Source organism: Apodemus sylvaticus, chromosome 4 (genome assembly GCF_947179515.1).
Source record: "Apodemus sylvaticus chromosome 4, mApoSyl1.1, whole genome shotgun sequence".
Lineage (NCBI taxonomy): Eukaryota > Metazoa > Chordata > Mammalia > Rodentia > Muridae > Apodemus > Apodemus sylvaticus.
Window position 1 is genome coordinate 19,647,083 of NC_067475.1, and position 13,794 is coordinate 19,660,876.

Here is a 13,794-nt window from a genome sequence, read left to right on the forward strand (position 1 = left end):
AATGGTCTCAGGAAACAAGCTGGAGTAGCCATTTTAATATCAGATAAAATTGACTTTCAACCCAAAGTCATCAAAAGAGACCCTGAGGGACACTTCTTGCTGGTCAAAGGAAAAATACAAAAAGAAGAACTGTCAATCCTGAACATCTATGCCCCAAATGCAAGGGCACCCTCTTTCGTAAAAGAAACTTTATTAAAACTAAAAGCACACATTGCTCCTAACACAATAATTGTGGGTGACTTCAACACTGCACTTTCCTCAATGGACCGATCAGGAAAACAGAAACTAAACAGGGACACAATGAAACTAATTGAAGCTTTGGACCAATTAGATTTAACAGATATTTATAGAACATTCTATCCTAAAACAAAAGAATATACCTTTTTCTCAGCACCTCATGGTACCTTCTCCAAAATCGACCATATAATTGGTCACAAGACAGACCTCAACAAATATAAGAAGATCGAACTAATCCCATGCCTCCTATCTGATCACTATGGAGTAAAAGTGGTCTTCAATAGCAACAGAAACAACAGAAAGCCCACATACACGTGGAAACTGAACAATACTCTACTCAATGATACCTTGGTCAAGGAAGAAATAAAGAAAGAAATTAAAGACTTTTTAGAACACAATGAAAATGAAAACACAACATACCCAAATCTATGGGACACAATGAAAGCAGTGCTAAGAGGAAAACTCATAGCCCTGAGTGCCTCCAAAAAGAAAATGGAGAGAGCATACATTACCAGCTTAATGACACACCTGAAAGCCCTAGAACAAAAAGAAGCTATTTCGCCCAGGAGGAGTAGAAGGCAGGAAATCATCAAACTCAGGGCCGAAATCAATCAAGTAGAAACAAAGAGAACCATACAAAAAATCAACAATACCAGGAGCTGGTTCTTTGAGAAAATCAACAAGATAGATAAACCCTTAGCCAGACTGACCAAAGGGCACAGAGAAAGTATCCAAATTAACAAACTTAGAAATGAAAAGGGAGATATAACAACGGAAACTGAGGAAATCCAAAAAATTATCAGATCCTACTACAAGAGCCTATACTCAACACAACTGGAGAATCTGGAGGAAATGGACAATTTCCTTGACAGATACCAAATACCAAAATTAAATCAGGACCAACTAGACCATCTAAACAGTCCCATAATGCCTAAAGAAATAGAAGGAGTCATAGAAAGTCTTCCAACCAAAAAAAGCACAGGACCAGATGGCTTCAATGCAGAATTCTACCAGACCTTCAAAGAAGAGTTAACACCAATACTCTTCAAACTATTCCACAAAATAGAAACAGAAGGAACACTACCCAATTCCTTCTAGGAAGCCACAATTACGCTGATACCAAAGCCACACAAAGATCCAACAAAGAAAGAGAACTTCAGACCAATTTCCCTTATGAACATCGATGCAAAAATACTCAATAAAATTCTTGCCAACCGAATCCAAGAACACATCAAAACGATCATCCACCATGATCAAGTAGGCTTTATCCCGGGAATGCAGGGTTGGTTCAATATATGGAAATCCATCAATACAATCCACTACATAAACAAACTCAAAGAACAAAACCACATGGTCATTTCATTGGATGCTGAAAAAGCATTTGACAAAATTCAGCATCCCTTCATGCTTAAAGTCTTGGAGAGAACAGGAATTCAAGGCCCATACCTAAACATAGTAAAAGCAATATACAGCAAACCGGTAGCCAGCATCAAACTAAATGGAGAGAAACTTGAAGCAATCCCACTGAAATCAGGGACCAGACAAGGCTGCCCCCTTTCTCCTTATCTTTTCAATATTGTACTTGAGGTACTAGCTCGGGCAATTCGACAACATAAGGAGGTCAAAGGGATACAAATTGGAAAGGAAGAAGTCAAACTATCATTATTTGCAGACGACATGATCGTCTACCTAAGTGACCCAAAGAACTCCACTAAAGAGCTCCTACAGCTGATAAACAACTTCAGCAAAGTGGCAGGTTATAAAATCAACTCAAGCAAATCAGTGGCCTTCCTATACTCAAAGGATAAGCAGGCTGAGAAAGAAATTAGGGAAATGACATCCTTCACAATAGCCACAAACAGTATAAAGTATCTTGGGGTGACTCTTACCAAACATGTGAAAGATCTGTATGACAAGAACTTCAAGACTCTGAAGAAGGAAATGGAAGAAGACCTCAAAAAATGGGAAAACCTCCCATGCTCATGGATCGGTAGAATCAATATAGTTAAAATGGCCATTTTGCCTAAAGCACTATACAGATTCAATGCAATACCCATCAAAATCCCAACTCAATTCTTCACAGAGTTAGAAAGAGCAATTATCAAATTCATCTGGAACAACAAAAAACCCAGGATAGCTAAAACTATTCTCAGCAACAAAAGGAAATCTGGGGGAATCAGTATCCCTGACCTCAAGCAATACTACAGAGCAATAGTGTTAAAAACTGCATGGTATTGGTACAGTGACAGGCAGGAGGATCAATGGAACAGGATTGAAGATCCAGAAATGAACCCACACACCTATGGCCACTTGATCCTCGACAAAGAGGCTGAAAACATCCAATGGAAAAAAGATAGCCTTTTCAACAAATGGTGCTGGTTCAACTGGAGGTCAGCATGCAGAAGAATGCGAATTGATCCATCCTTGTCTCCTTGTACTAAGCTCAAATCCAAATGGATCAAGGACCTCCACATAAAGCCAGACACTCTGAAGCTAATAGAAAAGAAACTGGGGAAGACCCTTGAGGACATCGGTACAGGGAGAAAGTTTCTGAACAGAACACCAATAGCGTATGCTCTAAGAGCAAGAATTGACAAATGGGACCTCATAAAATTACAAAGTTTCTGTAAAGCAAAGGACACCATCAAGAGGACAAATCGGCAACCAACAAATTGGGAAAAGATCTTCACCAATCCTACATCAGATAGAGGGCTAATATCCAATATATATAAAGAACTCAAGAAGCTAGACTCCAGAAAACCAAACAACCCTATTAAAAAATGGGGTACAGAGTTAAACAAAGAATTCTCACCTGAAGAACTTCGGATGGTGGAGAAGCATCTTAAAAAATGCTCAACTTCATTAGTCATTAGGGAAATGCAAATCAAAACAACCCTTAGATTTCATCTTACACCAGTCAGAATGGCTAAGATTAAAAATTCAGGAGACAGCAGGTGTTGGAGAGGGTGTGGAGAAAGAGGAACACTCCTCCACTGCTGATGGGGTTGCAAATTGGTACAACCACTCTGGAAATCAGTCTGGCGGTTCCTCCAAAAACTGGGCACCTTACTTCCAGAAGATCCTGCTATACCACTCCTGGGCATATACCCAGAAGACTCCCCACCATGTAATAAGGATACATGTTCTACTATGTTCATAGCAGCCCTATTTGTAATTGCCAGATGCTGGAAAGAACCCAGGTATCCCTCAACACAAAAGTGGATGCAAAAAATGTGGTATATCTACACAATGGAGTACTATTCAGCCATTAGAAACAATGAATTCATGAAATTCTTAGGCAAATGGATGGAGCTAGAGAATATCATACTAAGTGAGGTAACCCAGACTCAAAAGGTGAATCATGGTATGCACTCACTAATAAGTGGATATTAACCTAGAAAACTGGAATACCCAAAACATAATCCACACATCAAATGAGGTACAAGAAGAAAGGAGGAGTGGCCCCTGGTTCTGGAAAGACTCAGTGAAACAGTATTCAGCAAAACCAGAACGGGGAAGTGGGAAGGGGTGGGTGGGAGGACAGGGGAAGAGAAGGGGGTTTGCGGGACTTTCGGGGAGTGGGGGGGCTAGAAAAGGGGAAATCATTTGAAATGTAAATAAATTATATCGAATAATAAAAAAAATTGTAATGCATAAAAAAAAACAAAAACAAAAAAAATAAATAAATAAATAAACATGTCAGTCCATCAGGAGACTGTCCCACACAACAGTTCCACAGACTTCTATTACTTTTTTTGTCCACTGCACACATACTGATGTTGGTATTCTGTCTAAACTTCACCCACACTTACCTGGCAACAGCCAAGTATGCCAGGCCCCATAGACCTGGTCTACTATAAAGGGCGCTACTTGCCCCTCCTCTCTCTCTGTCCTCACTCTCATCTCACTCTCACCTCTCTGACCCTTGGGCTCTCCTCCCCTCCCCACTCTCTCCACGTGGTCATGGCTGGTCTCCACTCCTCCATTTCTCTATTCTCTTCTCTCTCTCTCTCTCTCTCTCTCTCTCTCTCTCTCTCTCTCTCTCTCTCTCTCTCTCTCCCTGCCTTTCTCTACTTCCACTATACGACTAACTCCCATCCTTTGCCCTGAATAAACTCTATTCTGTAACATGTCTGTGTGTGTGTGTGGTCCCTCAGGGGGAAGAGGTGCCTGGGCAGGGGCCCGCCTAAGCACCCCCTTGCCCCACACCTCCATGCCAAATTCTCTAAACCTCCCCTTTCTCTCTTTTTAAGCCCCCCTCATATGTCTTTCCATATGAGTGAACACAATCCTGTTCTGCTGTAATCTTGAGCTTCTCAGCATACAGATTGTGTACACTGAAAATACAATAGTTAAAGTTTGCATGCATTCTTCGAACAAAGGGAAAGAGCTGAATGGGTTTGAACTAGAGTGTGAAATGATTCTAGGGACAGCGCACACAGTATCTAAGCACAGCTGTGAATGTGGTTTAGTCATTTATTGCTCAGGGGACAGTGTCAGTGTCTTGGCCACTTGGCCACCCTCAGTTGAGCATCATTTGATGTATGTCACGTCGTTGCTGACAATCACAGGAAGAACCCGCCTTAGACTCAACCTTGATAAGAGATTCCTGGCAAACAGTTTAAGAGACTGTTTCCATCCTAAGTTCAAAGATCAATTTGTAAAATCTGAATAGATACAGATTGGCCTCCCTTGACAGTGGGTCAAATCAGATTTATCTGGTTTGTTACTCTTCACACTATGCCTGTTTCTCTAGTGCTTGTGAAAGGTAGTTTACTAGAGGTTAAGAAGTTCTAGAATTTTGACTTTACTAACAGACCAATTAAAATACTTTCATAAAGCTATCTGTTTATATATTTCATATGTGTTTTTATCATTCCAAGGCCTTCAGAACCATTGTTTATACCAAGGAAGAAAGAAAGAAAAGAAAGAAAAGAAAGAAAGAAAGAAAGAAAGAAAGAAAGAAAGAAAGAAAGAAAGAGAAAGAAAGAAAGAAAGAAAGAAAGAAAGAAAGAAAAGAAAGAAAGAAGAAAGGAAGAAGAAAGGAAGGAAGGAAGGAAGGAAGGAAGGAAGGAAGGAAGGAAGGAAGGAAGGAAGAAGAAGGAAGGAAGAAGGAAGGAAGAAGGAAGGAAGGAAGAAGAAGAAAGAAAGAAAGAAAGAAAGAAAGAAAGAAGAAAGAAAGAAAGAAAGAAAGAAAGAAAGAAAGAAAGAAAGAAAGAAAGAAAGAAAGGAAGAAAGAAAGAAAGAAAGAAAATGAGGCTTCAGAGATAGCTTAGCTGGTAAAGTGCTTACTATGTTAGCATGAGAACTTGAAGTTAATGCTTACAAAAACATCTGCACACAGTGGCACCACATGCTGGGAATCTCACTTCTGGGGAGGTGGATTCACAGCTCCCTGGGAACTTCCTGACCAGACAGGCTTGCCTAATCAGTAAGCCCCAAGGTCCCAAAGAGAGACCTTGTTTCAAAAACAGTGGGTAGTTCTTGGGGAATGACATCCAAAGCTGACCTCTGCTTTACAATTTTAAAAATTATTTTTGTTTCGTGTGTGGCTTTGTGCACATTTGAGCATGTGTTGGCATATGTCCATATATGAATGCCCATCTAACACAGTATACATGTGGAGATCAGAGGACAACTTGCAGAAGCCAGTTCCTTATTCCTGCCATGTGGACCGATGGGCATGAATATCATGCTATCTGGTTGGGTGGCAGGCACCTCTATCTGCTGAGCTGTCTTGTTCATTCTAACTACTCCTTTTTTCTTTTTCTTTTACTACAAATTTACTTTCACTGACTATGAATTCTTTTCATAATTGTAGAAGTATGTATTCATAACAATTGTGTGGTTTTCATTTGTGAAAGTATGTGGCAAGAAACAGTCCCTGGGTACATATTGAGGGTTGTTTTTCAACTTATTTATGTGGCAGAGAGAAATGTAATAAGTAGCAATTGTGTACAAAGCTGTTGTACCAGGATTTAGCTGGGCACAGGTGAGTTACAGCAGTTTTAGACAGAAAAGCCTGCTTAGCATGAGGGATTATGCTGGCTTGCAGACTTAGAAAGAAACCATGGTTACAATAGAGTTACCAAACAAAGCAAAGTAGGGAGGGGGATGCTTGTTCCTACAAATAAATCAAAGATACAGTGTGATGTCAATAGAAGGTGAGTCCTTGGCAATTTTAAAATTTATTCTCAAAGTAATTTGCTTTATTCATACAGTAATTTCCTTCAAATATTCTACCATAAGCACTGTGCAGTGCATTTCAATCAGATAGGTGTGGGCACACTTAGACAGCTTCTTAATAACCCTAATTTGGGAGAACTAAGTTACAAATTGGTGACTTAGGTCGCCATCTTTGCTCCTGTGAGTGAGCAGAAGATCCAGACAGCAACACAGAGATCACCCCAGTATAAGATCACTTGGGACATGGCTTCACCTGCACCCAGGAGCTGGGCAAAGCCACAGCTGTCTGTGCACCTACCCTGCCAGGGGACATCTGCATTGCAGGGAGTCCATGGTTAGAGGTGAGATGCAGTCATCTTTGCCCCTATGACTGTGCAGACAGAAGCAGACAGGTACTCGGAGATCACCATAGTATAAGAGTGCTTGGGACACAGCCCACCAGGGCCTCACCTGCACCCAGAAACTGGGTAGCACTGCCACAGCTATCTGTGCAACCTAGTCTGCTAGGGAATATCTGCTCTGCATTGAGTCCTACAATTACAGGTGAGGCCACCATCTTCACTCCTACAATTGAGCAGACTGATGCAGCCAGGGAAAACAGAGAACAGCCAAGCGTAAGATCACTTGGGACTCAGTTTGCCAGGGCCCTACCTGCACTCAGGAGCTGGGAAGCCCCACAGCAATCTGTGCCAAGAGAAAGCCCAGTCACCTGGGAATGCTAAGATAGGCTTGCAGGCACACAGGAGGAACAAGCAGGGGCCAGTAACAGCAGGACCAACTAACACCAGAGATAACCAGATGGCAAACGGCAAACATAGGAATGTTACTAACAGAAATCAAGGCAATATGGCACCATCCAAACCCAATATTCCAACAAGAGCAAGTCCTGGATGTCCCAACACACCAGAAAAGCAAGATTTGGGTTTAAAAATCACATCTCATGATGTTGACAGAGGGCTTCAAGAAGGGCATAAAAAACTCCCTTAAAGAAATACAGGAGAACACAAGGTAAACAGGGAAAAGTCCTTAAAGAACTAAAGGAAAACACAAGAAAGCAGGTGAAGGAATTGAAGAAAACCATCCAGGATCTAATAATGGAGGTAGAAATAATAAAGAACTCACAAAGGGAAACAACTCAAGACATAGAAAACCTATGAAAGAAGTCAGGAGTCAAGTATCAACAGCAGAATACAAGAGATAGAAGAGAGTATCTCAGATGCAGAAGATGCCCTAAAAAGCACTGATACAACAGTCAAAGAAAATGAAAAATGTGAAAAGATCCTGACCCAAAACATCCAGGAGATCCAGGACAAAATGAGAAGACTAAACCTAAGAATTATATGTATAGAAGAGAGTGAAGATTTCCAATGTAAAGGGCCAGTAAATGTCTTCAACAAAATTATAGAAGAAAACTTCCCTAACCTAAAGAAAATGATGCCCATGAACATACAAGAAGCCTACAGAACCCCAAATAGATTTGACCAGAAAAGAAATTACTCCCATCACATAATAATGAAAACACCAAATGTACTAAACAAAAAAAAGAATATTTAAAAGCAGTAAGGGAAAAAATGTCAAGTAACATATAAAGGCAGACCTATCAGAATTACACCAAACTTATCACCAGAGACTATAAAAGCCAGAAGAGCCTGGGCAGATGTCATTCAGACCCTAAAGGAACACAAAAGCCAGTTCAGGCAACTATACCCAGGAAAACTCAGTTACCATAGATGGAGAAACCAAGGTATTCCATGACAAAATCAAATTTACACAGTATCTTTCCACAAATCCAACCCTTCAAAGGATAATAAATGGAAAATACCAACGAAAGGAGGGAAACTACAAACTAGAAAAAGCAAGAAATTAATCTTCTTTCAACAAACACAAAGAAGATAACCACACAAATATAAAAATTACATGAAAATAGCAGGAAGGCAACAATCACTACTCCTTAATATCTCTTAACATCAATGGACTCAATTCTCCAATAAAAAGACGGACTAACAGACTGGATGCATAAATAAGACCCAACATTTTGCTGCATACAGGAAACACATCTCGGTGTCAAAGACAAACACTACCTTGGAGAAAAAGGCTGGAAAACAGTTTTCCAAGGAAATGGTTCCAGGAAACAAGTTGGAATAGCCGTTCTAATATCCAATAAAATAGACTTTCAGCCAAAAGTCATAAAAAAAAAAAGACACAGAAGAACACTTTATATTCATCAAAGAAAAAAATCTAACAAGAAGAACTCTCAATTCTGAACATCAATATTCCAAATACAAAGGCACCCTCATTCATAAAAGAAACTTTACTAAAGCTTAAAGCACACATCACACCCCACACAATAATTGTCGGGGACTTCAACACCCTACTCTCCTCAATGGACAGATCAGGGAAACACAAACTAAACAGAAACACAGTGAAACTAACAGAAGTTTTGGACAAAATGGATTTAACAGATATCTATAGAACATTTCATCCTAAATCAAAAGAATATACAGTCTTCTCAGCATCTCATAGTACCTTCTCCAAAATTGACCACATTGGTCACAAAACAGACCTCAACAGATATAAGAAGATCAAAGTAATCCCATGCCTCCTATCAGATAACTATGAAGTAAGGGTGGTCTTCAATAACAATAAAAACAGCAGAAAGCCCACATATACATGGAAGCTGAACAGTGCTCTACTCAATGATACCTTGGTCAAGGAAGAAATAAGGAAAGAAATCAAAGACTTTTTAGAATTTAATGAAAATGAAGGCACAACATATCCAAATTTATGGGACACAATGAAAGCAGTGCTAAGAGGAAAACTCATAGCATACAGGAGAGAGCATACACTAGCAGATTAACAGCACACCTGAAAGCTTTAGAACAGAAAGAAGCTAATACACCCAAGAAGAATAGAAGGCAGGAAATAATCAAACTCAGGGCTGGAATTGACCAAGTAGAAACAAAAAGAACTATACAAAGAATCAACAAAAACCAGGAGCTTGTACTTTGAGAAAATGAACAAAATAGATAAAACTTTAGCCAGACTTACCAGAGGGCACTGAGCCAATAACCAAATTAACAAAATCAGAAATGAAAAGGGAGAAATACCATCAAAAACTGAGAAAATTCAAAAAAGCATCAGATCCTACTACAAAAGCCTATACTAAACACAACTGAAAAATGTGGATGAAATGGATAATTTTCTACACAGATACCAACTACCTAAGTTTAATCAGGACCAGAGAGACCATCTAAACCATCCAAAAACCCCTAAAGAAATAGAAGTGACCATTGACAGTCTTCCAACCAAAAAAAAGCACAGGACCAGATGGTTTTAATGCAGAATTCTATCAGACCTTCAAAGAAGACCTAATACCAATACTCTTCAAATTATTCCACAAAGTACAAACAGAAAGCACACTACCCAACTTGTTCTATGAAGCTACAATTTTGCTGATAGCAAAACCACACAAATTTCCAACAAAGAAAGAAAATGTTAGACCAATTTCCCTTATGAGCAATATTGCAAAAATACTCAATAAAATTCTTGCAATCTGAATCCAAGAACACATCAAAATGATCATTCACCAGGATCAAGGAGGCTTCATCTCAGGAAGGCAAAAATGTTTCAATATACAGAACTCCATCAATGTAATCCACTACATAAATTCAAAGAAAAAAACACATGGTCATTATATTGGATGTTGAAAAAGTATTTGAAAAATTACCATCCTTTCATGTTAAAGGTCTTGGAAAGACAAGGAATTCAAGGTCCATACCTAAACATAGTAAAAAGCAATATCCATCAAACCAGTAGCCAACATCAAACTAAATGGAGAGAAACTTGAAGGAATCCCACTAAAATCAGGGACTAGACAAGGCCGTCCTGTCGCTCCATATTTATTCATATTTATTCAATACAGTACTTGAAGTTCTAGCTAGAGCAATTAGCCAACATATGGAGGTCAAAGGGATGCAAATTGGAAAGAAAGAAGTGAAATTATCATTATTTGCAGATGATATGATAGCATTCTTAAGCAAACAAACAAACAAAACAAAAAACAAAAAAAAAAACCTCCACCAGTGTCTTAGTCAGGGTTTCACTGCTGTGAACACCATGACCAAAGCAGGTTTTATAAAAGACAACATTTAATTGGGGCTAGTTTACAGGCTCAGATGTTCAGTCCATTGTCATCAAGGCAGAAGCATAGCGACATCCCGGCAGATATGGTGCAGGAGAAGCTGAGAGTTCTACATCTTCATCTGAAGGCTGCTAGTGGAAGACTGACATCCAGACAGCTAGGGTGAGTTTCTTAAGCCCACACCCACAGTGACACACCTACTCCAACAAGGCCACACTTTCTAATAGGGTTATTCCCTAGGCCATTCATATACATACCACCACAACCAGAGAACAACAGCTGATAAACAACTTCAGCAAAGTGGCTGCATATAAAATTAACTCAAGCAAATCAGTAGCCTTCCATATATATATATATATATATATATATATATATATATATATATATATATATATATATTCTTTATTTACATTTCAAATGATTTCCCCTTTCCTGGATCCCCCTCCGCTATCAGTAGCCTTCCTATACTCAAAGGATAAGCAGGCTGAGAAAGAAATTAGGGAAATGACACCCTTCACAATAGCCACAAACAATATAAAGTACCTTGGTGTGACTCTAACCAAACAAGTGACAGGAACTTCAAGTCTCTGAAGAAAGAAATCGAAGAAGACCTCAGAAGATGGAAAAATCGTCCATGCTCATGGATTAGCAGGATTAATATAGTAAAAAGGGCCATCTTGCCAAAAACAATATATGGATTCAATGCAATCCCCATCAAAATCCCAACTCAATTCATCATAGAGTTAGAAAGAACAATTCGCAAATTCATCTGGAATAACAAAATAACCAGGATAGATAAAACTATTCTCAACAGAAAAAGAACTTCTGGGGAAATCAGTATTCCAGACCTCATGAAGGACTACAGCGCAATAGTGTTAAAAACTGCATGGTAATGGTACAGTGACAGGCAGGTAGATCAATGCAATAGAATTGAAGAGCCAGAAATGAATCCACACACCTATGGTCACTTGATCTTAGACAAAGGAGCTACAACCATCCAGTGGAACTAAGATAGCCTTTTCAACAAATGGTGCTGGTTCAACTGGAGTTCAGCATGCAGAAGAATGCAAATCAACCCATTCATATCTCCTTGTACTAAGCTCAAGTACAAGTGGATCAAGGAACTCCACATAAAACCAGACACACTGAAACTAATAGAAAAGAAACTGGAGAAGAGCTTTGAGCACATGGGCACAGGGGAAAAGTTCCTGAACAGAACACCAATAACTTATACTCTAAGATCCAATTTTGACAAATGGGACCTCATAAAATTACAGTTTTTATAAGGCAAAAGACACTGTCAAAGGGACAAAATGGCAACCAACAAATTGGGAAAAGTTTTTACCAGCCCTAAATGTGACAGAGAGCTAATATCCAAGATATACAAAGAACTCAAGAAGTTAGACCCCAGACAACCAAATAACACTATTTAAAATGGGGTACATAGATAAACAAAGAATTTTCACCTGAGAAATATTGAATGGCTGAGAAGCACCTAAAGAAATGTTCAACATCCTTAGTCATCAGGGAAATGCAAATCAAAACAACCCTGAGATTTCACCTCACACCAGTCAGAATGGCTAAGGTCAAAACTCAGGAGAAAACAGGTGTTGGCAAGGATGTGGACAAAGAGGAACATTACTCCACTGCTGGTGGGGTTGCAAGCTGGTACAACCACTCTGGAAATCAGTCTGGCAGTTCCTTAGAAAACTGGGCATGATACTATGGGAGGACCCCGCTATGCCACTCCTGGGCATATTCCTCAGCATGTAATAAGGACACATGTTCCACTATGTTCACAGCAGCCCTATTTGTAATAGCCATAAGCTGGAAAGAACTAGATGTCCCTCAACAGAAGACTGGATACAGAAAATGTGGTGTATTTATACACAATGGAGTACTATCGAGCCATTAAAAACAATGAATTCATGAAATTCTTAGGCAAATGGGTGAAACTGGAAAATATCATCCTATGTGAAGTAACCCTATGACAAAAGAACACGCATGCTAAGTGGATATTAGCCCAGAAGCTGGAAATGCCCAAGAAACAATTCACATATCAAATGATGCCCAAGAAGAAGGAAGGAAAGGCCTGTGTTCCTAGAAAAGCTCAATGCAGCATTGTAGGGGAATTCCAGGACAGGGAAGCAGGAGGGGGTTGATTGGGGAACAGGGAAAGGGAAGAGGGCTTATGAAATATTCGAGGAGGGGGGATCCAGGAAAGGGGAAATCATTTTAAATGTTTCCTTCTATGCTTGCTATAGTGATTTCATATGTAGGTGACTCATTGTGACATGGGGTTTTCTCTAACCATAAACTTAGGTTCAAATTCTTGTGAGAACCGAGACTCCTTGTTAACTAACCATTGGAAAAAGAAAGGTTACTCAAGGAACCTTAACATCTGCTTCCTCAATGGAAGTGCATATGAGGAAACTACTGAAGTGCTAGAGGGCCATGGTGGTGGTTTCCAGGGACCATGTGAGTACTTGGTCAGCTGGCCTGGGCTAAGCAGCAGGAAGCAATGCAACAACACACAAATAAGAATCTATCTCACACAACGTGGAAGGTGAGGAGAGACAATAGTAGGTGTCCCCCATACCCACACTGACACATATTCAAACACACACATGCACACACACACACATACACACACACACACACACACACACACACACACACACACAGACACTATATAGACTCTTTTTCCAGAATTAAATTTTATTTCACATTGATGGAAACTGTGAAAAACAAGACATTTTGCCACATTACAGCACAAGAATCCAATGGAAAATTTCTTACCCCAAATAAAACTTTACTTATGGTATAAATGAAGGAAGTTTATGTTCTTCAAAGGAAAGCAAAATAGCGAGTGATGTTTTGAAATTGTTTTAAATCCAAATATGAGCACATGGCTTTATTATTAACATTTTATCTAGTACATAAAATGATCTGCACATCAGTTAGCACCCATTCATAAAGATGCCCGTTAGCATGGCCTAAGTTCATTGATAAACAGCAAGAAAAGTAGCAACATATTCAGCTGTTTTAAATATATATATTATAGTGTGTGTCTGTATGTGTGTGTTATAACCAGTCTTTATTACCCATAAATAAATTTTTAAAAATTCATCAATATTCTGGACACTACTAAAATTCAAATTTTTGCTATTTTAATGTATGCACAGGATTCTTATTGTCAAAAACATTTTTACCTAAACTGAAATTTTCAA

At 39.2% G+C, this 13,794-nt stretch overlaps 1 protein-coding gene across 3 annotated transcripts in view; it reads right to left on the reverse strand.

The window, feature by feature from the left end:
- Window positions 1-13,794, reverse strand: part of LOC127682623 (guanylate-binding protein 4-like) — a 60,816-nt gene that overhangs the window by 27,972 nt on the left and 19,050 nt on the right. The gene's annotated exons all lie outside the window — the stretch shown is intronic.